Source organism: Castanea sativa, chromosome 1, assembly GCF_040712315.1.
Source record: "Castanea sativa cultivar Marrone di Chiusa Pesio chromosome 1, ASM4071231v1".
Taxonomy (NCBI): Eukaryota; Viridiplantae; Streptophyta; class Magnoliopsida; order Fagales; family Fagaceae; genus Castanea; species Castanea sativa.
The window spans coordinates 89,804,953-89,831,479 of record NC_134013.1 but is presented as its reverse complement, the minus strand read 5'-3'; the positions used below and the strand labels follow the sequence as shown (position 1 = coordinate 89,831,479).

Genomic DNA, 26,527 nt, shown 5'->3' with positions numbered 1-26,527 from the left:
TGTATTTACTAAAGTGGAAACGTAATCGCAGAGGTGGTCGCGGCCATGTCCAAACTACCAACCGTGTCCACGTCGTCCGTGGTGATAATGGAGGCGAAACCATCAGGGGTCAAATTGCTAGGATATCCCGTGCCAACATTGCTATGAGAGTTACCATATACGCTGGGGGTTTTGAAGTCGTCGTCGGTGACGATGAAGGTGGTACCATTAACGGAGACATTGCTATGGGAGTCACAACGGGAGGTCAATACCCTGAGCGTTTTGAGGTCGTCGGTGACAATGAAGGTGATACCATTAACGAAGATATTGCTATGAGAGTCCCAACGAGAGAAGAATGCACTGAGCGTTTTGAAGACGTCGATGACGATGAAGGTTCCAGTGATGATGACGACGGTACCATTAACGGCAAAATTGCTATGGGTCGAACTTCACTTGCTGCCACTATGCCTTTTTAATTTAATTAGAAATAAAGTTTTTAAGTTTTTTTTTTTTTTTTTTTGTTGGTCCTGTTTAGCATTTGGGGGCTTGGGGCTGTATGTTTTTGTTAAATATAACGGTTTGAGGTTTTGCAATTTTTTCTTGTATTTTTGTAATTCTTTGCCTGAATGGATAATTGTTATTGGACAGATGCAATCATTTCATTATGCTATGAGCTGTTGGCCAATTCATTATTTAAATTCCACTTCTGAATAGTATTTAATTATGACAGGTTTTACTTTTATCCGATCCGAATTGCAGTAATTTAAATATTAATGACATGTCTCATCTTAAAATGACATTTTATATTTTTGGAAAATGCTATAACGTTTTACAAGTACTTTTGTCTAAAACGGCGCTTCCTAAATTTTTTGGAAAGTCAAAGTTATGGGCCTTACAACCATATGAATCTCTCTGAGTCTGTAAGACTCTCAAATTCTCAGACATACCAATTTCCACGGAGTCAGCTCGGAATTCCAATATTATCGCACGACATAGAGAATCTGTAAGAGATCATCATTTTACCGAATTTATTGTTGGAATTTGTTTAGTATTCTATGTTTGATTATTTCAGTGGCATCTTTTTGGTTTTGGGTTGATTTCATTTTTGTAGCTATGAAGTTATGCGATTTTGATTGGAAACTATCAATTTCTTTTCGGAAGTTGTGTGCGTGGAATTGGTGTTGAGGCGAAATTAGATTTCATTTGCTAATTTGAATGGTTGACTTTTTCGAAAATGTTTCGCTTTTGAATCAAACGCGTTACTTTTCAAATCAATTCGTTTTAAAGGTTTCATTTTTATAATTGTTTTTGTTTTTTGGTGTTCAGATCTGAGATCGGAGCGAAGCGTTTTTCCGTGAAGCCATGGCTGTGGCGTGTCTCGATACTATGTATGTGATCTGTTATGGATTCTTTTCTCTTTCGGAAATTTTTTGTGGGGTAAAGATGTGTTTGGTTGCCCAGAAAACCGTCTGGTAAAAGAAAAATTTTGTTTTTGATTCTGAAAGCACTAGACTTTTATTGAATCTGACTAATTATGATATCATTTCGTTAGCCTTATTCGTCAGCACTTAGCAAGTACCATACAATTGGTCACAAATTTGATTGCTTTGCATAGTATGCTGCTTGCTTGATGTCAATTTAAATCTCTGAAGTTTCTAAAGTTTTACGTCTCAAATGAATAGTTTTCACAAGAAAAATTCATACAAGACACTCATCACTGCGGAATACACCTCTGTTAAAGTTGAACTAGCCCCAAATTTTGAGATGGGTGTCTCTAATAAACCTACTGGGAAGGTATAGTTCAATATTGTAAAATTTGTGGTAATCTGTACTCCACTAATTGCATGTTCGTTTTATGAAAGGCTTTCCTAATAAATCTGTTACTAGGTTCCCGCGCGTGGTGGAAACACCTAATGGTCCAGTATTTGAGAGCAATGCTATAGCACGTTATGGTAAGACTATAGACTTTCATCCCTCAACCATTAATTTTGGTGATCCTCTAAAGATTGTTATTTTGGGACTTATGTGCTTTTTATCTATTGCTGCAGTTACTCGCCTGAAGCCCTGAAGGCTGACAATCCTTTATATGGTTCTTTTCATATTGATGATTGAGATGTTTATAACTACTGATGGTGCTCTCTCTTTCTGCATGTGCGTGTGTTATGATGCTTATGGTTACATATGCATAAATTTTCAGGTCCACATACAGCAGTGGATTGATTTTGCATCATTTGAGATTGATGCTAATATTCAAGCATTTTATAGACCTAAAATTTTACGTGCGGAATACCTTCCTCTGGTGAGTTGCATCTTATTTTATTATGGAAATTTTTAAATTCTTTTTTGGCATCTAAATGATAATGTAAAATCAAAATTAATGCAGGCTATATATATCCTACATAAAAAATCTAAATTCTCACAATCCCATCATAACTATGCACTGCCCATATGAGCCATATCTGATGTGTATAATTTTTGCGTGAAGACCGAGGAAGCTGCAACTTCATTATTGAAGAGAGCTGGGTGCTGTAAACACTCGTCTTGCCTCAAACACTTTCATGGTTGGGCATTCCGTGCTTCTGGCTGACGTTGTTACACCATGCAAATTATGTGGGCTTCACTCAACTGATGATTAAGAGCTTTACCTCTGAGTTCCCTCATGTGTAACAATACTTCTGGAGCCATGGTGAATCAGACTGAGTCTGTCCTGGCTTTTAGGCTTGTACAAAGAAGCCATCTCAGCCAAAAGAATCTGCTAAACCAAAGCCTAAGGATGAATTTAAAAAAGAAGCCAAAAAAGGAGGAGCCTGCGAAGCCCAAGCCAGAAGCTGGTGCAGAAGAGGAGGAGGCTCCAAAGCCCAAACCTAAGAATCCTCTCGATCTACTGCCCCCAAGCAAGATGATACTGGATTGCTGGAAGAGGCTGTACTCAAACACAAAGACCAACTTCCGAGAGGTTGCTATTAACCTCTGCTTTAGTCATCTTCCTTTGATAATGACATATAGGCATTGGTAGTATAATTTGCATTGGTAGTTCCTATGTATTAATTTACTCAAGAAGTCCCGTTGAAGTAATCATTCATATGAATATACGATGAGGTTGCTATCTTTTAAATGTTTGTATGATCAGTTAAATTAAATGTTTATGCACGTTGATTAGTTGACGAAAGTGACTGGCTTATATACTAGCAGATTTGTTTTCAGTTCAACCACCTGGCCCATTCCTTTTGTTTTAAAACGTGAGTCTACCATTTGTCATGCCTTTTCTCCATATGAGCCCGTTCTCTACATTATATGTCACTTGTTGCTATCTCTGGGTACAATGATGAGAATACTGTTTCCTTTGTAACACTAATTAACAAATCAGGTCATTGGATTTCTTCAGAGTATGAATCTAACGTGCAAATATGCTTTTGGAAAGATGCTTGTGATCGGTTCAGAGCCACCATTCAAGGTGAAGTTGCTGTGGCTTCTCTGTGGGCAAGATATTCCGAAATTTGTGCTTGATGAGTGCTATGACATGGAGCTATACGAGTGGAAGAAGGTTGATATCACAGATGAAGAGCAGAAGGAACGTGTGAGTCAGATGATTGAAGATTGCGAACCTTGAAGGCCAGCATATTTTGGACGCCAAGTGCTTCAAGTGAATGACCCCAATTAGTCCCTGGATTAAAAGTTGTATTTTTGTGTGTTTTTGCTGCTAGAGTTTTTATTGACGCTTTTCTAAACAGAGACTAAGTTTAGTCTTTTTGTGTTTGAGTGGAGGTCTTGTATAATTTATAAGTTTGTATCTGCTGTTTCAAAATTTTAATATTCTATATGATAGAATCTTTGGTGTTAGATGAATGGTTGCCTGATGGTATGCAAAATTAAATTAAGAGTTATCCACCTTTTTATACTAATGGTTTGTTATCAGATCAAGTGTTTTCTAATTTCTAATCTTGGTTTGCTGATTTAAGGTTGTACATCTTTGATTCCAATCCTAATTTTAAGTTTTTGGTTTTAGAATAGTGAGATTGTCGTATGTGTATCTTGCAATACCCAATAAAAATAAAAAGATTTCATCCAATACAGATTCTCTTTATTTACTACTCTATTTAATAATAACTTAGTAAAAAAATAAAATAAATTTCTTTAAGGGTTTCAAAGTGGGTTTCGTCCCACGTTACCAAGCAGTTTAATATAAGTTTCATAAGTTTCTAATTTAGAGTTACTTTTGAGATGGGCTTGGAATTTTTTTTATTTACATTCATTTATTTTTGGGTTTGGTGCAAGACTGCTCAAATGTTTCTTGCCATATCATACACTTGGTCTTGGACGTCTTAAAAACTACTACCAATTTTACTATAAAAGATAACACAACATTAGTTTGTAAGGCAAAAAATTGTAGTACCAGTTTTACGGTTACTATAGAAGATTACAAAACATTAGTTTGTAAGGCAATCACATTTGTAGTATCCATGGAACCACACATGTTAAAAATGTTGGGCCCAGACAGCACCACAATTGTAAAAAATGTTGGACCAAGACCAACCTAATCACGCGATCCCTTTTAGAATTGGAAGACAATAGTCACAATACTGAAAATAAATAAATTTAGACCATTGTGAAACATATAGTTTTATCAGTAATGCACTAATGCTACCCACATAAATTTTTTCATAACAAAATTCACAATTATTTTTTTTTGAGGAAATAATTAAAGTGATTGATTGTGAGTGATGAACGCACAATCATAATTGACCATTTTAATAATTGGGGAATTTTTGTGAAAAAAGAGTGTTTATACTACAAGCATTTATGAGTTTTACCTTTAGAGAGAGAGAGAGAGAGAGAGAGAGAGATGTAACCTCAAAACGCAAACTCCCGCAGTTTTTTTCGCTTATTTGCTAAATATGAGACCAAATAAAAAAACTTATTTTTTAAAAAGTTAATTTTTGAGAATTTGAAATTAAAGCTAAGACAAGAAACAAAAAATTAATAGCTAATAGCTTTTTGCCAAACACATAACCACGAGCCTTTTCATTTAACTTTTAACTTATCTAATTTATGTTCAGTTTTTTTAAAACCTTACATTTTTAAGTGCATTCATACTTTAGCCAATTTTAAACACACACACACACACACAAAATCCAACTAACAAAAAGTTAAATAAACTGATGAAAAACAAACTTTAACAAATAAACATATACAATTTCCTTCTCAAATGCATATTCATGTACAACAAAGGGATGCTAGCTGCTTGCACTCTAATTGCAAATTCCATAAAGGGATGTAAGAAGCTAGATGTTTGGTTCACAAAGGTTTGCAAATCTCTTTTTTGGTAGCTGAGAAAGCTGGGGCATGAAAAATGAAAGACTACAGTGCACTTTTAATTCTTGAAGTTTGAGGTTGTTTTCATATTAGCATTGTCCATAGTTTTTGTTAATAATTTAACTGTTGGATGCTCTTCATATTTAAATGTTTTATGAAACATAAGCTTTAAAATGTTGTGTAATGCAAAAATTTCATTGTTGATGATAGAAAAAAAAAATCAAATTATGAACTGTTAGATTACTAACGAAAATGGAATGTAGACTTAAGAATCATTAGTCAATATAAAAACAGAATCAAACATGAATGGCCAAAATGAAAATTTTGAAACATAGAGGCTAATATAAAAATAATCCTAAATTTTAAGAATATGAATTGTACTTAAATTTAAAAAACTCTTTATGTACAAAAACCACTATTTTTTTTTGGGTGGTGGCCATGCCCATAATACTGGCCGTGTCAACGTCGTCGGGGGTGATAATGCGGGCCATACCACCAGCGGCCATACTGAAGTCCATCACGATGTCACCGGTGATGATGCTGAGGACGATACAATGGGCAGCCAAATCTCTGCAGAAGTCGTTATCGATGTGGCCGCCAATGATGATATCAATAACGGCGAGATTGCCATGACTCAAACTTCACTGCCTGCCTTTGTAGCTTTTTTATTCAATTAATCACCCAACATAGAAAATGAACTTTGCAGTCATCTTCAAAGAGTGGCCTACTTTGCATGTTAAGTCATGAACGGTGAAGTCTACTGCTTAGTATTTACTACTTTTCAAGTTGTGGTCTTATTATTTTTATTTTATAGAGAATAAAAGTTTGTGGGTCTTATTAATGTTTTTATTTTTATTTTTTAGATAATAAAAGTTTGTATGTCTTATTAGTGTTTTCAGACTACCATATTTTAGTATTTGGTGCTGTTTAGGCTCTGCAATTATTTTTTTCCCCATGTTGTGATTTCTTGTAATTCTGTGTCTGAATGTAGCAGATGTGTAATTTCACTATGCGAGTTTATTTAATTTGCCAATTTATTATATACCAAATTCCGGTTCTAAATATTTAATCAAGACAGGTTTATCTGATCCTAATTGAAGTAATTTAAATAAGCACAACCACAAAAGAGAATTTTTTTATGGATTTTTTTTAACAACTTTTTTTATTGAACTTATTTATTTATTTTTTTGATAAAAACTTTTTTATTTTTTTTTTGATAATTTTTTTTTTGTTGACAATTCACAAAAAGATCTGGATATCTATGTTAACGTATCTTTGATTGTCAATCAATGCCCCACAATTTTAAAAATTCAGATTGGACCAACCAATTAGACTAGTTCAATTGAGAATCGGCCAGTCCGATCATGTTTTGAAACCATGAATATTAGAATATCTCTCTCTGTTAGACTCCCAATAAATTGAGTCAACTCTGAATCGTCGTAAGCTGTAAGAACTCGTCGTTTTACTGAATTTGTTGCTCAGATTTCTTTAGTATCTTTGGTTGATTTCCTTTTTGGAACTATGAATTTATTCAATTTTTATTTGAAACTATGAATTTCTTTTCGGTTGTTATGTGCATGGAATTAGTTGAGGCAAATTGGATTTTTTTTTTGGAGGCAAAATTGGATTTTATTTGCTAATTTGAATGGTTGACAAAATTTGGAAAGGTTTTTATGGTTGACAAAATTTAAAAGAAGCTTAGCTTAGCTAATTCTCTTCTTAACAAAATGGTATTTAAAAAAAAAAAAAAAAAACCTAAACGAGATTATGGAAAAAGTCAGAAAGATTTATAAAATAGTTGAAGCCTATCAATTATACTCACTAGCTTGTAACCTCATGCATATGCATAGTGTTGAAGCAGAATATCGTCAGGCGAGGAAGGTTCGTCCAGATGAATGCCAGCCGGTGGGAGTCCGTCCAGACGATCACTATATCACTCCTGCAATAAGACAGGTTTCTTTACTCGGCCACCGGTGTGGTGCCTGCCACAACACCTCCGATGCCAAAGTTAGCCAAAAAAAGAAAATAGAGTTTTTCTTAGGAATTAATTTGTTCTTTATGCAATCGTGTCCCTTATGTGGATGGTGCTTCTCCTTTATATACCTTTTTTTTGGAGTCTAGCCGTTGCTGCATTAATTCCTGGCTTAATTGTGCTCCTGGCCGAGTAATGGTTCTTTAATATATTTCCAACGGTCTACCTAGCTGGTGTCGTAACCGCTCGAGGTATTACTGCTGGCATTGAACCATTTCGGTGCCTTCGTCAGTGACGAGGGAATATTTATATCGTCATGGGGTACAGGTCGTCCGTAGCATTATACCCGTCTGTGAGCCATTCTCGTCATTCCCATCAGATGCCCCCGGATCATGTGGTCGTCGTGACACGTCACGTCGTCCACAGGATGCGAATCGTTCGAATGCGTCGTCCACAGAATGCGAATCGCTTGAACTGCAGATGACTTTTGGGGTTTCGTGCTGTAATAAAGGCGTAGTGGCGGCGCCATTCTGGTTGTTGCCACGTGGCGCTTACTGGTGGGTGCAGTTACTGTTTCTTTTGTGCGACCCTTGGGTTTCCCGCTAATTTGCGGTTTTTTTCTGGGCTTTGTTTAAAAACTCCCACTTTTCTTTTTTTTGTTTCTCATCTTCTAAAATTTCCTGTTTGTGCTCCTTCCTATTCCTTTGATTTTCTCTGTGAGTTAGTGCGCATTCTCCATTCTTTCAAAGCTGGTGCAAGGCAGAGTTCTCTAGCTTCTCTATCCGAGGTGCGTTCTTTCCTTCTCGATTTTTTTTTCTTTCTTTTTCCTTTTCCTTCTTCCCCCTTTCTTTTTGATAATGAGATTCTGATGCCCCCTTTTTCCTTCTTTTCTTTTTTTTTTTAGCTTCTTTGGTCTTTCTATGATAGATAGTTCTGAGGTTTGGGTTATTTGTCCTTCGGTTTCTTTCCTGTTCGCACGCTTAGGAGGGTTTGTAGGAGTTTCCCCAAACTTTGAGGGTTTTATCTCAGAGGGTAACGGTTTGGGAGTAGTGGTGGCCGATTTGTTGCCATTGCTTCGTCTATCCGTCAATTGGTTGGGGAATTTGTTAAGGGAGGGGGAAAGGATGTCTGAGGTGAGGACGAGTGAGCTCGAGACCGGGCTGTCATCAAGTGACGACCCAGTGGGGGGAGATACCGCCGTTTCTTCCTTCCGGGAGGTCAGGGCTTTCCACACCCTTAGAGAGGTATGTGGGCTGGATTCTGAGACTTTAGGTAGATTTAGGGAAAGATTTCAGTTCCCGGAGCGGGTTAGGGTTCGTTTGCCAACCAAGGAGGATCGGGCTTGTCATTCTTTCCCTGGGGAGGTCTGTTTTTATGAGTCTTCCTTTATCTGCGGGTTGAGGCTCCCGGTCCATCCCTTTTTTATGGAGTTGTTAGATCGTTACGGCATTGCTCCGGGGCAACTTATGCCTAACTCCTGGAGAATATTGGTCAGCTGTATGGGAATATGGCTGGCCGCTACGGACGGGGGAGAGCTTAGGGTGGACGAGCTCACCTATTTGTACCGTCTAAAGGAATCTAAAGAGTTCGGGTATTATGAGTTAGTCCCATGGGAAAAGAGGACTCGGATCGTCCGAAATCTACCCTCGTCTTTCAGGTACTGGAAATCCCGGTTCTTCTTTGTGTCGGGGGACGATTTTGAAACCCCCTCTGGAGGGGTTTGGGGTGAACTCCCGAGGCTATCTCGTCAATGGAGGACCCCAAACTTAGGTGCGTCATTACTTATCCCCGTCACCCGAGTTTTGTTGAACTTGACTTTCTCCTTCTCTTTTTTTTTTTTTTTTTAACTTCTCTGTTCATTGTTTTGCGCAGTAAAAAGGCGTCCTAAGCTCAAGAGCAGATATAAGGAACGTGTGGAGAAGGCGATTGAGTACGCGCGGACGATTGTGGATTGGGACGACCTTGTAGATCCGCGCACTCTCGCGTTCTATTGTCTCGGCCCTGAACCTTCTGCTTTCGTCTTGCGTAACCTCAGGATTGAAGGCAAAAAAAGTAAGTTTCGCCTCGTGTATTTCTTTCTCATGCATGTTCCTTTCACATTTTTTTTTTTTTTTTTTTTTTTTTTTTTTTTTTATGTTCCTTTCTTGCAGAGATGACGACCAAATTCAACAAAGGTATGTATGACAAGATGAGGGCAAAAAAGGACGAACCTTTATCCCACCTTGGGAAGAAGGTGGTACGCATTACCGGGAAGGGCCCTCCGGTTACTCCTGCAGCTTCTGTCACGCATCTTGCCTCCGGGACTGACACGACGAGGTCAGCCTCTCCTGCTGCCTCTATCGAGGAGATCCCCACTCCTGCTTCTAAGAAGCAGCGAACTTCAGACAAGGGGAAGGAGAAAGTTGACTCCCGTTCGTCATCAATCTAGGACGACGAAAAAATTGCTGTGGACAGGGCTCGTGAGGTGGTGACGGCAGAGGACTTGAGGGTCTTCTCGGGCTCATCAGCAAAGGACCTTGTGGGTCGTCATCTGCACAAGCTGGTCCAGGTAATGTCCTTGTGTCATTTTTGCTTCATATACCCGTTCATTTTTTTCCTTTTAATCTGACCTCCCTATGTGTTCTACAAGTGTTGGGGGAGAGTATTCATCTCTCCTCTGAGTATTTAGCTCAAGAGGCCAAGGTCGAGTCTGCTTTATCGCAGATATCGGCCTTGGAGATGGACAACTCAAAGCTGAAGAAGGAGCTTATAACCGTCATGGGTGAAGCTAATGCTGCCAAGGAGGAGGCCAGGAAGATTCAGGACGACCTCAGAACCGAGCGGCAGTTGGTTCTAGAGAAGGACGAACAACTTGCTTTTGCTCGGGAGAGGCTGAAAGGGGTTGCTGCAAGGGCCATAGAGGGCTTTCAGCAAACTGAAGAGTACAACTCCGTCCTCTTCAGCTGGTACTTCAAGGGATTCGAGTTGCTGCGGAGATACCTAATCAAACACCCCTCTGGAGTAGACTTGGAGATGCTAGATATGGAGGAGGTAGATAAAGAGATGTCTGCTGACGAGGCTGCGCAGCAATCTGCTCCTGATGCTAGCACCCCAGCTGAAGTCCCTCCTGCTGATGAAAGAGAAGACGAATGAAAGCTTTTTATGCTTGTGTTGTTTTTTTTTTTTTTTTTTTTTTGGTGTGCCCTTTGTATTTTGGGCTTTAATTTGAGAACAATTTTACTCATATTTTGAGAATATTATTTTTGCTTTAAAGTAATTGCTCACTGCTCTTGGTTTTATGGCTACTTGTTTTGTTTTGCTTAGAATATACATCTCTTTATCTCGTCAGTAATGCACACCTGTCATTACTTAGATTTTTAGGAGACACTTTGTGTCTCGTCGGTAATGTACATCCGTCGGTGCAAGATCTCATTATTTAGATATTTTTAGGACACTTTGTGCCTCGTCAGTAATATACATCCGTCGGTGCGGAATCTTATTACTTAGATCTTTCGGAGACATTCTCTGTGCCTCGTCAGTAATATACATCCGTCGGTGCGGAATCTTATTACTTAGATCTTTCGGAGACATTCTTTGTGCCTCGTCAGTAATATACATCTGTCGGCGCGGAATCTTATTACTTAGATATTTTTAGGAGACATTCTCTGTGCCTCGTCAGTAATGTGGACTGGTCTGTTTGCACGACTGTAGGCAATGCTTTTATTAATTTCAGAAATATGAATACATTTGCTTGTTACACCTTTTGATGGTACTTCTTTAAATGTTCAATGTTCCATGGTCGAGGAAGTGATTTCCCGTCCATGGTTTCCAGGTGATAGCTGCCCTGCCCGGAGTAATGAGTGACTCGGTAAGGTCCTTCCCATGTTGGGCCGAGCTTTCCTTGGGTGGGGTTTCTGGTTGCTGTCGTCACCTTTCGCAGGACGAGGTCACCAACGTGGAGTCGTCTGAGTCTCACTCTTCTATTGTAGTACTCGGTCATTTTCTTCTGGTATTCTGCTATCCTGTTCGAGGCTCTGTCTCTTACTTCGTCCAGGCAGTCCAGGTTTACTCTTAACTGTTGGTTATTGCTTTCATCGTGGAATGCTTCTCGCCTGATGCTGGTTATTCCCACTTCGACCGGGATTACTGCTTCAGTGCCATATGTAAGCCTGAATGGGGTTTCGCCCGTTGGAGTTCTTGCTGTGGTTCTGTAGGCCCACAGCACGTTGGGTAATTCCTCCGGCCAGGTACCCTTCGCATCGTCCAGCTTGGTTTTGATCATCTGGAGCAATGTCCGATTCGTTACTTCCGTCTGCCCGTTCGCCTGTGGATGCCCAGGGGATGAGAACTGATTTTTGATGCCGAGGCCGGAGCAGAAATCTCTGAAGCCTTGGTTATCAAACTGTCACCCATTGTCCGTGACGATCGTCCGTGGAATCCCGAACCTGCAGATGATACTCTTCCATACGAAGCTTCGGACTCGTGCTTCGGTGATGGATGCCGTTGCCTCGGCTTCCACCCACTTTGTAAAGTAATCAATTGCGACGAGTAGGAATCTTACCTGTCCTTTCCCCGGGGGCAGCGGCCCGACGATGTCGATTCCCCATTGTGCAAATGGCCACGGGGATGATATGGTCGTCAACTTCTCCGCTGGGAGTCGCTGGATGTTCCCAAATCTTTGACACTTGTCGCAATTTTTGACGAGTTGCGCTGCGTCTGTTTGGACGGTTGGCCAGAAGTAACCTGTTCGGATGACTTTGCTTGCCAGGGATCTGGGGCCGGCGTGGTTCCCGCACACTCCTTTGTGTATTTCTTCTAGGATGTACCTGGCTTCGTCCTCGTCGACACACTTCAAGTATGGTAGGGAATAACCTCTTTTGTACAATTGGTCATTCAGAATGGTGAATCTGGTTGCTCTTTGCTTGATTTTCCTGGCCTCTTTGGGGTTCTGGGGGAGGTGCCCGTCTTGGAGGAAGGATATGATTGGCGTCATCCAGCTGTTTATTCCCTGGACTGTGAATATCGAGATTTCTTCGATGCTGGGGCATTCTTGTATCTCCATGGTCAGCTCCGTGCATGCTGGTTCATCTTCTGACGAGGCTATCTTTGCAATCTCGTCTGCTTCCATATTCTGGCCTCTCGGGATCTGCATGAACTCCAGTTTGTCGAATTCCCGGGCCAAATGCTTTGCTATCTTGAGGTATTTCTGCATTCTTTCCTCCTTCGCTTCGTACTCCTCCTTGATCTGTGCTACTACCAGCTTCGAGTCACTTTGGACGACCAGGTTTTTTGCTCCGATTGCCTTCCCTAGTCTCAGCCCTGTCAGTATTCCTTCATACTCGGCTTCGTTATTGGTGGCTGGGAACTTGAGTCGAACTCCATACCTGAGTTTTTCTCCGTCGGGGGTTGTTATAACGATCCCTACTCCTCCCCTTCTTCGGGCTGATGATCCGTCAGTCTGGATCGTCCATCGTTCTGCAGCATCTTCGTAATTGTCGTCGTCTTTAGGGGTGAACTCGGCAATGAAATCCGCTAACGCTTGGGCCTTGATGGCAGTTCTGGAAAGGTACTCAATATCAAACAGGCTAAGTTCCACTGCCCACTGAACCATTCTCCCTGCTGCCTCTGGCTTGTTCATGGACTTCCTGATCGGTTGGTCCGTCATTACCAATATTGGGTGCGCCTCGAAGTATGGTCGCAGCTTCCGTGAGGCTACTATCAAGGCGAATGCAATTTTCTCAATTCTGGGGTTTTGGCTTCTGCCCCCTGGAAGGCTTGGCTTACGTAATAAACTGGCAGCTGTCTCCTGTTTTCTTCCCTGATGAGGGCCGCGCTGACGGCTGATTCTGACGCTGCTAGATATAAGTAGAGGTTTTCCCCTTCTTTTGACGGACTTAGTAGGGGTGGATTGCTTAGGTAGCGTTTGAGCTCTTGAAACGCGGCTTCACATTCGTCAGTCCAGGCGAAAGCTTGTTTCAACGTTTTAAAAAAGGGGAGGCATTTGTCCGTTGCTTTGGAGACGAACCTATTCAGTGCAGCGATCCTCCCTGTGAGCTTCTGGACATCTTTGACGGACTTTGGTGACGTCATGTCTAGTATTGCTCGCACTTTCTCCGGATTGGCCTCTATCCCTCTTTGAGACACCATGAATCCCAAGAATTCCCCTGACGTTACCCCAAAAACACACTTGCTAGGATTCAACTTCATCTGATATCTCCTGAGGGTGTTGAATGTTTCTTCCAAGTCGTCCAGGTGTGCCAGTTCTCTTTTGCTCTTGACGAGCATGTCGTCCACATATACCTCCATGTTTCTGCCGATTTGCTTGCTGAACATTTTGTTTACTAACCTTTGGTACGTTGCCCCTGCGTTCTTCAGTCTAAAAGGCATTACCTTATAGCAGTAGAGCCCCTGGCTCGTGATGAAGGCGGTTTTCTCTTGATCTTCTTCAGCCATTTTTATTTGGTTGTATCCTGAAAAGGCATCCATGAACGTCAGGATTTTATGCCCGGCCGTGGAATCCACCAGCTGGTCTATCCTAGGCAAAGGGAAACTATCCTTTGGGCATGCCTTGTTTAGGTCCGTGAAATCTACACACATTCTCCACTTTCCATTTGCTTTCTTCACCAGCACGACGTTGGCAAGCCATTCGGGATAATACACTTCCCTGATGAAGTCTGCCTGCAACAATTTGTTAACTTCGTCTTTGATCACCTGGCTTCGTTCGGTGGCAAAGACGCGGCGCCTCTGTTGGACGGGTTTCTTTTCGGGATTTACGTTTAATTTGTGCTGAATCACTTGTCGCGAGATGCCGGGCATATCCTCATGACTCCACGCGAAGACGTCCTGGTTTTTCCTGAGGAATTGAATGAGCTTCGTTCTCATTTCGGGGCTTAGTGCTGTCCCTATCCTCGTCATCTTCGCGACTTCCCCCTCCTCGAGCTCAACGTCTTCCAAAGCCTCTGCTTTGTCTTCTTTCTCTTTTTCTATCGTCCATGTATGGTTCTCCTTTGTGGCCACCACAACCTGGTAACATTCTCTAGCCAAGACTTGGTCTCCTTTAGCTTCGCCGACTCCGTCCTCAGTTGGGAATTTCACCTTCAAGCAATATGTGGACGTGACCGCCTTCCATCTGTTTAGCGTAGGTCTACCAATGATTACATTGTACGCTGACGGGCAGTCTACTACCAGAAAGTCCAGCTGACGTGTTTGCTGCTGTGGGTACGTTCCTATCGTGACTTTTAGTGTTACTATACCCCTGGGGTATACTTTGTCCCCGCTGAAGCTAACGAGGGGAGAGTCAAAGGGGCGCAGCCTCTTGGGATCAAGTTTCAGCTGCTGGAAGGCTGGCAGGTACATAATGTCTGCAGAACTACCATTATCTATAAGTATCCTCTTCGTGTTGAATCCCTCGATCGTGAGTGTTATAACCAGGGGGTCATTGTGTGGCTGCCTTACTCCTCGCGCATCTTCTTCGTTGAAGGATATGTCGTGATCTGTTCGTCTCTGCTTGAACGGGGGCAACATATGGACGCTATTCACTTGTCTCTGGCATGCTTTCTTGAGGGACTTGCACGACCCTCCCGACGGTGGCCCTCCTGCAATCGTGTGTATTTCTCCAATCACGTCTTGCGGTCGTTGAGGAGTGCTGGCCCCATTCTTTAGCGAAGGCTCGCGCTGGCCCTTGCCTTCGTCTTTGAACCTGCTGGGTTCTCCCTTCTTGACATACTTCTGCAATTTTCCTTTTTGTATCAACTCTTCTATCTGTCCTCTTAGGTCTCGGCAATCCTCTGTGTAATGGCCGTGATCCTTGTGGAATCGGCAGTATTTGTTCTTGTCCCGCACGTTAGGGGATGAATGTAAAGGCTTTGGCCACTGAAGGTAATGTTGATCCTGGATCTGTGTCAAAATTTTGTCAATAGGCATAATCAGAGGGGTAAACTTTACCGTTCGTGGCGTCTTATCTTCCTTTCGTTTGTCTGCGTCACTTCCTCGACGATTTGGACGCTCCCTCTTTTGCCCCCTACGTTCGTCTTCATGCCTTCCTTCTTTTTTTGATCTGCCCTCGTCAATAATGGCTGCCAGTGCGTCCTCGGCATTCATGTATTTTTGCGCTTTCAGGAGCATTTCTGCCATCGTTCGGGGCGGATTCTTTGCCAATGAGACAACGAATTCTCGAGACCTAAGCCCGGCTTTAAATGTCGTCAGCTGCACTTTGTCATCTGCATCGTCCACATCCAAGGTCTCTCGAGTGAAGCGCTTCACGTATGAGCGCAAGGTCTCCTTTTCACCTTGTTTAATAGTGAGCAGGTGGTCCGCGGGTCTCTTGGGACGTTGCCCTCCGACGAAATGGCGCAGAAAGGCGCTACTTAACTGTTCGAAGTTGTCAATAGATGAGGTGGGCAGCCTCGTGAACCATTCCCTACCAGCCCCCTTCAGCGTGGTAGGGAAGGAACGACACATTATCTCGTCAGGGGGCTGTTGAAGACCCAATGTCGTCTTGAAGGTATTAAGATGGTCTTGGGGGTCCTTGAGTCCGTCGAAGGGTTCGAGTTGAGGTAACCGAAACTTTGGCGGCACTGGCCGTTCCAAAACTGCCATGGTAAAGGGTGAATCTGTTGCCCTGACCATTTTATCTAAGCTCCGATCTGTCTTCTCCTTGATGGCATTTTTCAGCTCGTTCATCTCCTTCCTCATCTCATGGAGGAGATCAGAATGTTGTTCCTCCGGAGTGATGGTTCTTCGTCGATCAGTTCTCCCATGGCTATCTCCTTGATCTTCTTGGACTGCTCTTGATCGGTTCTCTTCCTGCTGAAGCCTTTGCCTTATTTCTTCGTTTTGTCTGGTGAGTTCTTCCACAGTGGCCACAAGGGTTTGAATTTGCTGAGCCAAAGTTGTTGGATCTTGGTTGGACTCCATCTGGATGTTGAAGTTGGTAGGAACTGCGTTTTCGGATCGTAGTGCGAGAACGTCATCCCCACAGACGGCGCCAAACTGTTGAAGCAAAATATCGTCAGTCGAGGAAGGTTCGTCCAGATGAATGCCAGCCGGTGGGAGTCCGTCCAGACGATCACTATATCACTCCTGCAATAAGACAGGTTTCTTTACTTGGCCACCGGTGTGGTGCCTGCCACAACACCTCCGATGCCAAAGTTAGCCAAAAAAGAAAGTAGAGTTTTTCTAAGGAATTAATTTGCTCTTTATGAAATCGTGTCCCTTATGTGGATGGTGCTTCTCTTTTATATACCTTTTTTTCGGTGTCTAGCCGTTGCTGCATTAATTCCTGGCTTAATTGTGCTCCTGGCCGAGTAATGGTTCTTTAATATATTTCCAACGGTCTACCTAGCTGGTGTCGTAACCGCTCGAGGTATTACTGCTGGCATTGAACCATTTCGGTGCCTTCGTCAGTGACGAGGGAATATTTATATCGTCATGGGGTACCGGTCGTCCGTAGCATTATACCCGTCTGTGAGCCATTCTCGTCATTCCCATCACATAGATACACCTAAAGATATATAATAAGATGTATAATATAATTCTTATATATATAATTTAAATATTATTGATAATCATTTTTATATTTTGTTAACTTTTTAAAAAAATTTGTAAGGATAATATTAGATATAAAATGTAAATTTTCTATGTTTGATTGTTAAATGAGCTTTTTAGCATTTTTAGCAATCTTGATTATACAACTATTCGAAATTGAATTTTCTGAAAATTACTTCTAGGCTTCGTTTTTGTGTTTTTTTTTTCTTATTCAAAGGCAGATTTGACTTTTGGTATGTGAGACCGAGAGACACGTTTTTCTTTGAATGTTTTATCGATAGCGTGTATTTCTTACCAATCACTTTTATCTGTTTTTATTTTTTATTATTTTTCTCAGCTCGGGACCACCTGATAGTTCATGTTAGTTTTTTGACCTGCTGGATAGTTCTATTGGGTTTTTTATCCTGTGAATTGTAACGTGTAATTACCACACATGATAAAAAATAAATTAAAGTTATAAAAAAATTGATTTAAGGGTTAAGATTTCTTTTAAAAACTAATTTAAGAATTCATTTAAAAAGTTAAAAGATTAAAAGTAAAATTTTCAACTTTCAGTTTCAACTATTAAAAATACAATTGCATGGCTCGGAGCTCAACCTCTTCTAGTGTACTTTATTTGTCTTGTTAAGGACATTGTATTGTTGAAGGGGCAATGATATTCTTATAATCTTTTTTACAACTATTTTCATGTTTTAAAATGTGAATATTTTTATCTCAACTGTGAATAATTATGTAAAATAGTGGAGGCAAACAAGTATAAGAGTATTTTTTGGGTAAATGTAAATAATTTGCATTTATTATAATTTGAGATTATTATATTTTTTAGTTACAATAAAAAACCTATGAGTGTGATAAAAAAATAATTATTCCCACAAATGCATAATACTCATCACAATTATCACTAATAACAAAATAATTATTACGTTAAGAGTGTCAAGAGTATCCATATGATAAAGTCAATAAAATCTGGGCACTAATTAATATATGCAATCCAACAAAGTTCTACAAACAACTAAGACAAAAAACTTGGACACTTTGTATCTTGATTAGCACTCTTTTCACTTAGAAAATAGAAAATTGAAAGAAATATCAAAAGAAAAACCGCCCCATAAATAATATTAGTTTTATTAAATAACATAAAACATGTTTCAAGTTTCTATTGCTTGTACCCTGTACCAAAAGTGGTTGTTGTACCTTGTTCTTCAAAATTTTTGTTTCCAATTAATTACAAAGTAGGGAGAACCGGAAAAGTAGCCTCTTTTGCCTCTTTTTTAGCACAAAAAACTTGTCCACACTGAAGCCCAATGATCCAATTGAAGAAGGTAGAAGCAAAGAAGACGGTCAGAATTTACAAAGACTCACGATAGGAAGCATCAATAGGACGACAGATAAAGACATGCGACGACAAAACCCCTAAAAGGAGGACGGATAATCTATTAGGACCGGTCACCTCCAATGTACGGGATGATCCAAGGAGAACGGATTGCCTGAAAAGGACGGATAGCCCCCCGGACGGACACTGAGGTCGACGGAGCCAAATACACCACGTGGCAATGACATGGCTTACGTGGTTTCCAAGCACATTTCAAATAATAGTAACTTGTGACCCACGATTAACCCTAATCAATAGAGCCTTTACATGGAAAGGGTTCCTTAAATCACGCGCATTTATGAAGATCTTCTCTATAAGGAAATATTCCTCTCCTCCAAGAGACCAAAGTTGGTTCCTCACCGCTATAAAAAGGCCATAACCTATAGAAAACAGGTACGTATAATTCATTCTAGCTTTGGCACTCTAGAGTTGAAACAATCTCTTTGACTTAACTTTTGGAGGATATTAGGCCAGTACCACACTGGTACTCTCTTGAGCAATGGCAACGCCACTCAGAGTCCAGGGTGTTCCCAAGAACACCCTGACTTGAAAAAAAAAATTATATATAGTAATTTAAAATTTTTTTTATTTGTTTACCCTTAAAAAAAATAGGAACACCTTCAAAATTTTAATACCAAACAAATTTTGAACTAAAATCTTTAAAAAAAAATTGTAATAAAGAGTCTGAAAAAAAAATGTAACAAAGCAAGCCCAAAAAAAAGCCCAACATAAATCCTAAACAAATACCCAACAAGCCCAACCCAAACGTATTCACAGGAAAAAAAAAAAAAAAAACCCAACCATAACCCAATATGAATACGCGTCCATCTACCTCAATCATCAACAGGTAAAAGTAAAACCTAAAATCAGAAACCTTACCCAACCTAAAGAAAAAACCTCATTAACGACAATGCCTTACGCCTCAGTGAAACCTCATCATCAAGCACATAGGCGCAACGCGGCGACGGCGCCTCTGCCTGAAACTCGAGCAACAGAACTTAGATCGGACATCAGAGATCGATTCGATCAGATCAGAGCTTGCGACGCCGACTCTTGGCCTCGAATCCTTCCTCGCCTCTGACGCCTTGACGTGCTACCATGGCCCTCGGCGCCGCCCTTCAGGCCTCCCTCAAGGTATTTTACACTTTACTGCTCTCTCTTTTTCTCTCTTAATCTTTGGGTTTTGTCGTTTTTCTATGGAGTGTGACTGTTCTGTTCTGACTTTTGAGAGAGAGAGAGAGCTCTCTTTTTCTTTTTGAACTGATTCTCTCTCTTTATAATTATTCAATTTATTTGCCCCCCCTTTTTTTTTTTGACTTTATCCATTTGTGTGTGAGTGTGTCATTGTATTGGTCAGTTGGTGTTGGTGAGTTTGTCTGTATTGTGATTTGTGAATTTTTATCTGGTTGGCTTCTCTTGTTTGAACCTTGTTTGTTGAGTGGGGTAGATGGGGCTGGGGCCGTGTGGTGTGGGGTCAGGGGTGCGTGCCAGACTTAATAAAAAAAAATTAATGAAGCAACTAAACACCAATAATTAGTAATTTAATTAACTAATACATTATAAAAGACAAATAAATTAAATTATGTTAGGCTAAATAATAATTAATAATTTAATAATTAATGAAACAACAATAAAATAAATTATAGTTTATAAAAAGATAAACAAATTTATGAAAAATTAAACAACAATAATTAATAATTCTATTAATATTTCAAATAAACTTATAGATTATTGTATAGGTACTTTGTTCATTTCTTTTCTTTTCATTTTTTTCCTTTTGAGGTTTTTTGGTGTACAGAATGCAAATTTGTTTTGGTTTTAAGAATTTTTTTTTTTTAAAGCACAAACTTCATGCCAGCCAAATCTTAAATTTCAGCCAGTATATACCGAAATGTCCCGAAACACCCGAAACCAAATATTAAGGGCAACTCATAAAAATAGAAGGAAACGTAATACGTAATACGTAAAAGAGTGTTCTTTCATTGTATTTCTATTTACTCAATGACCATTTGAAATATACACAAATTCTAGTGTAAAATAGTATTTCAATTTTGAACAACTAAAGACAGACATACAAACATGTAAGGAAGAAAATATGAAAAAGATTGGGTATTAAGAAAATTACCTCTACTTATGCCTCAAAGTGAAACAAATGAGGGGAAGAGAAGACATTTATTGATTTTATTTTTTAATAATCTTCTATTGATGTATTTTTTTTTTGGCAATTGGGTTGTAGTTTAGAAAAAATAAGGATATATGGTAGTACTTGAATTTATGGATGAGAAGTTATAGAAGGAGTGTTTTTTTTTTTAATTCAAAATAAAGAAGAAGGGATCTGAAAAAAAATCAAAACAAAACAAAAAATTAAAACGTGAGAGTAAATTTTTCTTAGCTAGTTCGTGACTAGCTTTTTTAGTTGTGTCATTGCAGCACCTTAGCTAGAAGATTCAGCTACCACAATATGTGGAATTAGTGGAAGCAAGCAATGAGCTTCGTAAAAAATGTTACGTATCAATTGGAATATGAAGGATAAAGCTAGAAGGTTATTAACGCTATCAATTGCCAGAGACCTTCTTAGACAAGTAGGAACTATTTTTAAATGTGTGAATAGTATTATAGGAACTATTTTTAATGAAAATTTTGTTGAAAAAAGAGGTTTGTAGATCTCCGTGAACAATGTATGAGACCCATTGACAGACGTTGGATGCAGCTGAAAAAATAGTTTCAGCTGTATCCAAACGTTCACTTAGTTTATCAATAAAATTTGCTTATCAAAAAAAAAAAAAAAGAATTTGCTCACCTTTTTTCTCAAAAAAAGAAAAGAAAAGAAAAAAGGTTACAACTAGGATGATTAACATGTGTTATTAACATGTATATTGCATATGACTTTCTAAACCTTACTTAAGTGTGTGCTAGGAGTCTTGTAGTTTAATTCATTAACACCTCATAGTTTTATTATATATAGGAAAATAATAAGTTCATGAAGTAACTCATTAACAAGTTTAAGCTAATGAGATGCGTAAGGGTTAGACAACTTAACTAATGAAATATTACTATGTGAGTCACTGAGTGTTGTTTTATTTTATAAAATTATTGGTTATCAAATTATTTGTTTATTGGTATAGTTGTTTATTTACATTGTTAATGATCACATATTTAATGTGCTCCCTTCCTGCCCCTTCCCCTTGTGTCACCCAATTTCTAGGATGAAACTCATATTTAATCGATTTAATTATTTTATGGATCCATTTGACATAATTCTCAAAAAAAAAAAAAATTCAAATACCTGCGTGTGGGAATATGTCTCACATCGGTTGTGTTGCATGGTGTGCGTGTGTTTATAACTAGCTCCATGACTCTAACTGCAACCGGCAGTTTTGGATTTGGCATGTTGGACGAAATGAATGGCTTGGATTTGCACTTGGGGATACCGACAATGACAATTGTTTGTGACGGACAATGGCAATTGTGAAAATATGGATACCCTTGATTGACAATGGAATTGTGAAAGTATTTGGATGAGGGAGACAATTGTTTGTGACGAACAATGACAACTGTGAAAATATGGATACCCTTGATTGACAATGAAATTGGGAAAGTACACGCTGGATGACGGACAATGACAATTGTTTGTGACTGACAATGGCAATTGTGAAAATATGGATACTCTTGATTGACAATGGAATTGTGAAATCCCTTTTGTTTGTGACAGACAATGACAATTGTAAAAATATTTGGATGAGGGACACGTGGATGACGGATAATGGCAATTGTGAAAATATGGATACTCTTGATTGACAATGGAATTTTGAAATCCCTTTTGTTTGTGACGGACAATGGCAATTGTAAAAATATTTGGATGAGGGACACGTGGATGATGGATAATGGCAATTGTGAAAATATGGATACCCTTAATTGACAATGGAATTGTGAAATCCATTTTGCGTATAAATTGGAATAGCATTTTGTTAAGAATAGCATTAGCTAAGCGAAGCTTCTTTTTTAAATTCATCAACAAATTGGAATGGGACGATCTATGCACAAGTTTTCATACTTCTCTCCACCTTATAGCGGGTAACAAGCAGAACAATATCCATGGTTAATCTTTTTTGTTTTTGTTTTGGTCACCTTTTGATACAACTTCTTTTCCTTGGTAACAGTGAAGAAAAAATGCTGTTGCAGCTTGATCTTGCTGGGAAAGTGGCATACCTACTGACACTCATTGTTTCGCTACTTTTATATTTACAAAAGTGGAAACGTAATCGCAGAGGTGGTCGCCATGTCCAAACTACCAACTGTGTCAACGTCGTCCGTGCCAATGTTGCCGGTGGTGAAGTCGGTGATACAACGGGCGGTCAATATGCTGGGGAAGTCCGTTTCGATGTTGCTGTTTGTTTTAGTTAAATATAACGGTTTTGAGGTTTTGTAATTTTTTCTTGTAATTTTTGAAATTCTTTGTCTGAATGGATAATTGTTATTGGACAGATGCAATAATTTCATTATGCTATGAGCTGACCTGATTGGCCAATTTCATTATCCAAACTCCACTTCTGAATAGTATTTAATTATGACAGGTTTTACTTTTATCCGATCCGAATTGCAGTAATTTAAATATTAATGACATGTCTCATCTTAAAATGGCATTTTATATTTTTGGAAAATGCTATATCGTTTTACAAGTACTTCTGTCTAAAACGGCGCTTCCTAAATTTTTTGGAAAGTCAAAGTTATGGGCCTTACAACCATATGAATCTCTCTGAGTCTGTAAGACTCTTAAGAATCATTAATCAATATAAAAACAGAATCGAACATGAATGGCCAAAATCAAGCATCGTGGGAGACTAAATGGTCTTAGGAAGCTGCCTGCCTTTGTTACCTTCTCTTGAATCGGCGCTTCTAGAGTTTGCTGCAGCTGCCCTAAGTCTTGCCAAGACTTTTTTACCCCTGATGGATAATGGCGTTCATAACTTTTATTTGTTCCTTCCTGAAATAGGTCCAATTCGTTTGGGCTTTCAACACTTCCCCTTTCTCCTCTAAGACCCGAGCATTCTTTGGATGATTTTCCAACATTCACCAGCCCATCATAAGCTTTCCTTTTCCAATTTTTTGACTACCCGAGCCAGGTGTCATCTTGGCCGCTCCTTCCGTGGTAGTACGCTTGCTCCTTTTTTTTTTTTTTTTTTTTTTTTTTTTTTTTTTTTTTAGTAACGGACGCGCTCAAACAATCACGCCGCCAACTCGGGATATACGCATTTTTTTATAATAAAAAAATGTCGGTCGATGCTTGTCACAGCCAATAGACCTCTGCGATAGACAACTATCTCTCTCGTTCTCAAATAGATTGTGCTCGGCGCGGAGACCTAATGAACAGCATTTTGTTAAGAAGAGAATTAGCTAAGCTAAGCTTCTTTTAAATTCATCAACAAATTGGAATGGGACGATCTATGCACAAGTTTTCATACTGATCTCTACCTTATAGCGGCTAACAAACAGAACAATATCTCTACCTTATAGTTTTGTTAGCTTATTTGCTAAATATGAGACAAATCATTAATAAATAAATAAATAAACTTATTTTAAAAAAAAGTTAATTTTGGAGAATTTGAAATTAAAATTAAGACAAGAAACAAAAAGCTAATAGCTAATAGCTTTTTGCCAAACACATAACCACGAGCTTTTTCATTTAACTTTTAACTTATCTTAATTTATGTACAATTTTTTCAAAACTTTACATTTTCAAGAGCATAGATACTTTAACCAATTTTAAGCACAAAAAAAAAAAAAAAAAAAAAACAACTAACAAAAAGCTAGATGCATATACAATTTCCTTCTCAGATGCATATTCATGTATAATAAAGGGATGCTAGCTGCATGCACTCTGCTTGCAAATTCAATAAAGGGACATTAGAAGCTAGATGTTTGGTTCACAATCTGATAAAAATATAACCCTAACTTTCACTAAAACATTGCTTAAAAAATAGAGTCATTCTCCTATTGATTTTCAAATTTATCTATCTACTTATAAATTAAATTTTCAAAATAAAAATTATATATATATATATATATATATATATAAAATAAAAAAAACATAGATTTTTTTTTGCTACAACCACTAAACTTATTGGTATTTTTTTTCCCAATTCCCTTCTTCTTTATTTTGAATTAAAAAAAAAAAAAACATTCATACTATAACTTCTCATTCATAGATTTAGGTACTACCATATATCTTTATTTTTTCTAAACTGCAAGCCAATTGCCAAAAAAAAAAAAAAAATCAATAGATGTGATTAGGGGTGTTCGAGGTGCAGTGCGGTTTTGGGCCATTTTTAGCACTTCACTTTGCGGTGAGGTTTAACTAAAATCATAACTACACCATACTTTATTTTTGCAATCCCATGTGCAGTGCGGTGTGGCGTGGTGCGATTTAGAGTTTAGCCAACAATATTGCGTATCAAAAAAAAAAAGTAAATAGAAATGATATGTCCACAACATTTTCACAATAAATCTTAAGTGGCAGGTTATTACTGGTTGCTATTGTTGGGGCAAAAAAGTAATCTTAGTGTTAGGTTCAAATTTGAACCAATAACAACTAACTAAAAAGTGTGTGAAAATGCATATAATGTTGTTTAAATACTGAAAACTGTTATCCAAACACTCTACCAAACAACCCCTAAATATTTGTGGACACGGATTGATTTTTTTCTTCATTGCTTTCTTTCCCTCTTGTTTTCTCTCCTGAACCAAACAAGGGAAAATAGTGTTTTCTTCCCTATTTTCCTCTCTTCCTTTTCCATCCTTTTTATTTTCATCCCAACCAAACGGAGCCTAAAGTAAAACTTAGAAATGCTTGCCATTCAAAACTTTTTTTTTTTTTCACAAAAAATCAACAATTGTTAAAATGGTCAATTATGAGTGGTGGTCTATGAGTGTCAATTGTGTCTACTACTTACAATCAATCACTTCAATAATTGTAAATTTTGTTATGAAAAAAAATTGTGTAATGTAGCATTAGTGCAATACTGATAAAACTATATGTTTTGCAATTTTCTAAATTTACTTTATTTTTGTTTATAAAAAAAAAAAAAATTTACTAATTTTGTAGTGCTGAAACTCTATTTTCAATATTGTGACTATTGTCTTCCAGTTCTAAAAGGGATCGCGTGATTAGGTTGGTCTTGGTCCAACATTTTTTACAGATGGCATACATAGAATTGAGACACGCCACAGATCCACAACAATGGCATCACGGAGAAACGTTTCTCTCATATCTAAACACCGAAAAAATAAAACAATAATAAAATTGAAACTTTTAAAAAGAATTGAATTGAAAAGTGACACTTTGATTCAAAAGTGAAACAATGAAACATTCTTGGAAATCAAAGACTTTCAATGGAATTATTTTCTGTAGAAACAAAAAAAAAAATTGTGGAGATAAAGAGCTAAGAATTTCCATAAAAACCTTTCCAAAGTTTGTCAACCATTCAAATTAGCAAATAAAATCCAATTTTGCCTCAACTAATTCCATGCACATAGCAACTGAAAAGAAATTCATAGTTTCAAATAAAAATTGCATAAATTCATAGTTCCAAAAAGGAAATCAACCAAAAATAATAAAGAAATCTGTGCAACAAATTCAATAAAATGATGAGTTCTTACAGCTTGCGACGATTCCGAGTTGACTCAATTTATTGAGAGTCTGACAGACAAAAATATTCTCATATTCATGGTTTTAAAATATGGTCGGACCGGCCGATTCTCAAATGAACTGGTCTAAATGGCCGGTCCAATCGGAATTTTTAAAATTGTGGGGCATTGACTGACAGTCAAAGATACATTAACATAGATATCCAAATCTTTTTTGTGAATTGTCAAAAAAAAAAATTATCAAAAAATAAATTAAAAAGTTGTTATTAAAAAAATAAATAAATAAGTTCAATAAAAAAAGTTGTTAAAAAAAATCCATAAAAAATTCTCTTTTGTGGTTGTACTTATTTAAATTGCTTCAATTAGGATCAGATAAACTTGTCTTGATTAAGTATTTAGAACTGGAATTTAGTATATAATAAATTGGCAAATTAAATAAACTCGCATAGTGAAATTACACATCTGCTACATTCAGACACAGAATTACAAGAGAACACAACACGGGAAAAAAAAATAATTGCAGAGCCTAAACAGCACCAAATACTAAAGCATGGTAGTCTGAAAACACTAATAAGACATACAAACTTTTATTATCTAAAAAATAAAAATAAAAATATTAATAAGACCCACAAACTTTTATTCTCTATAAAATAAAAATAATAAGACCACAACTTGAAAAGTAGTAAATACTAAGCAGTAGACTTCACCAATTTTTCAACAAT

At 38.3% G+C, this 26,527-nt stretch overlaps 1 pseudogene; it reads left to right on the top strand.

The window, feature by feature from the left end:
• The first annotated feature begins 670 nt into the window (after nt 1–670).
• Nucleotides 671–26,527, top strand: part of LOC142619638 (elongation factor 1-gamma-like) — a 31,019-nt pseudogene continuing 5,162 nt past the window's right edge.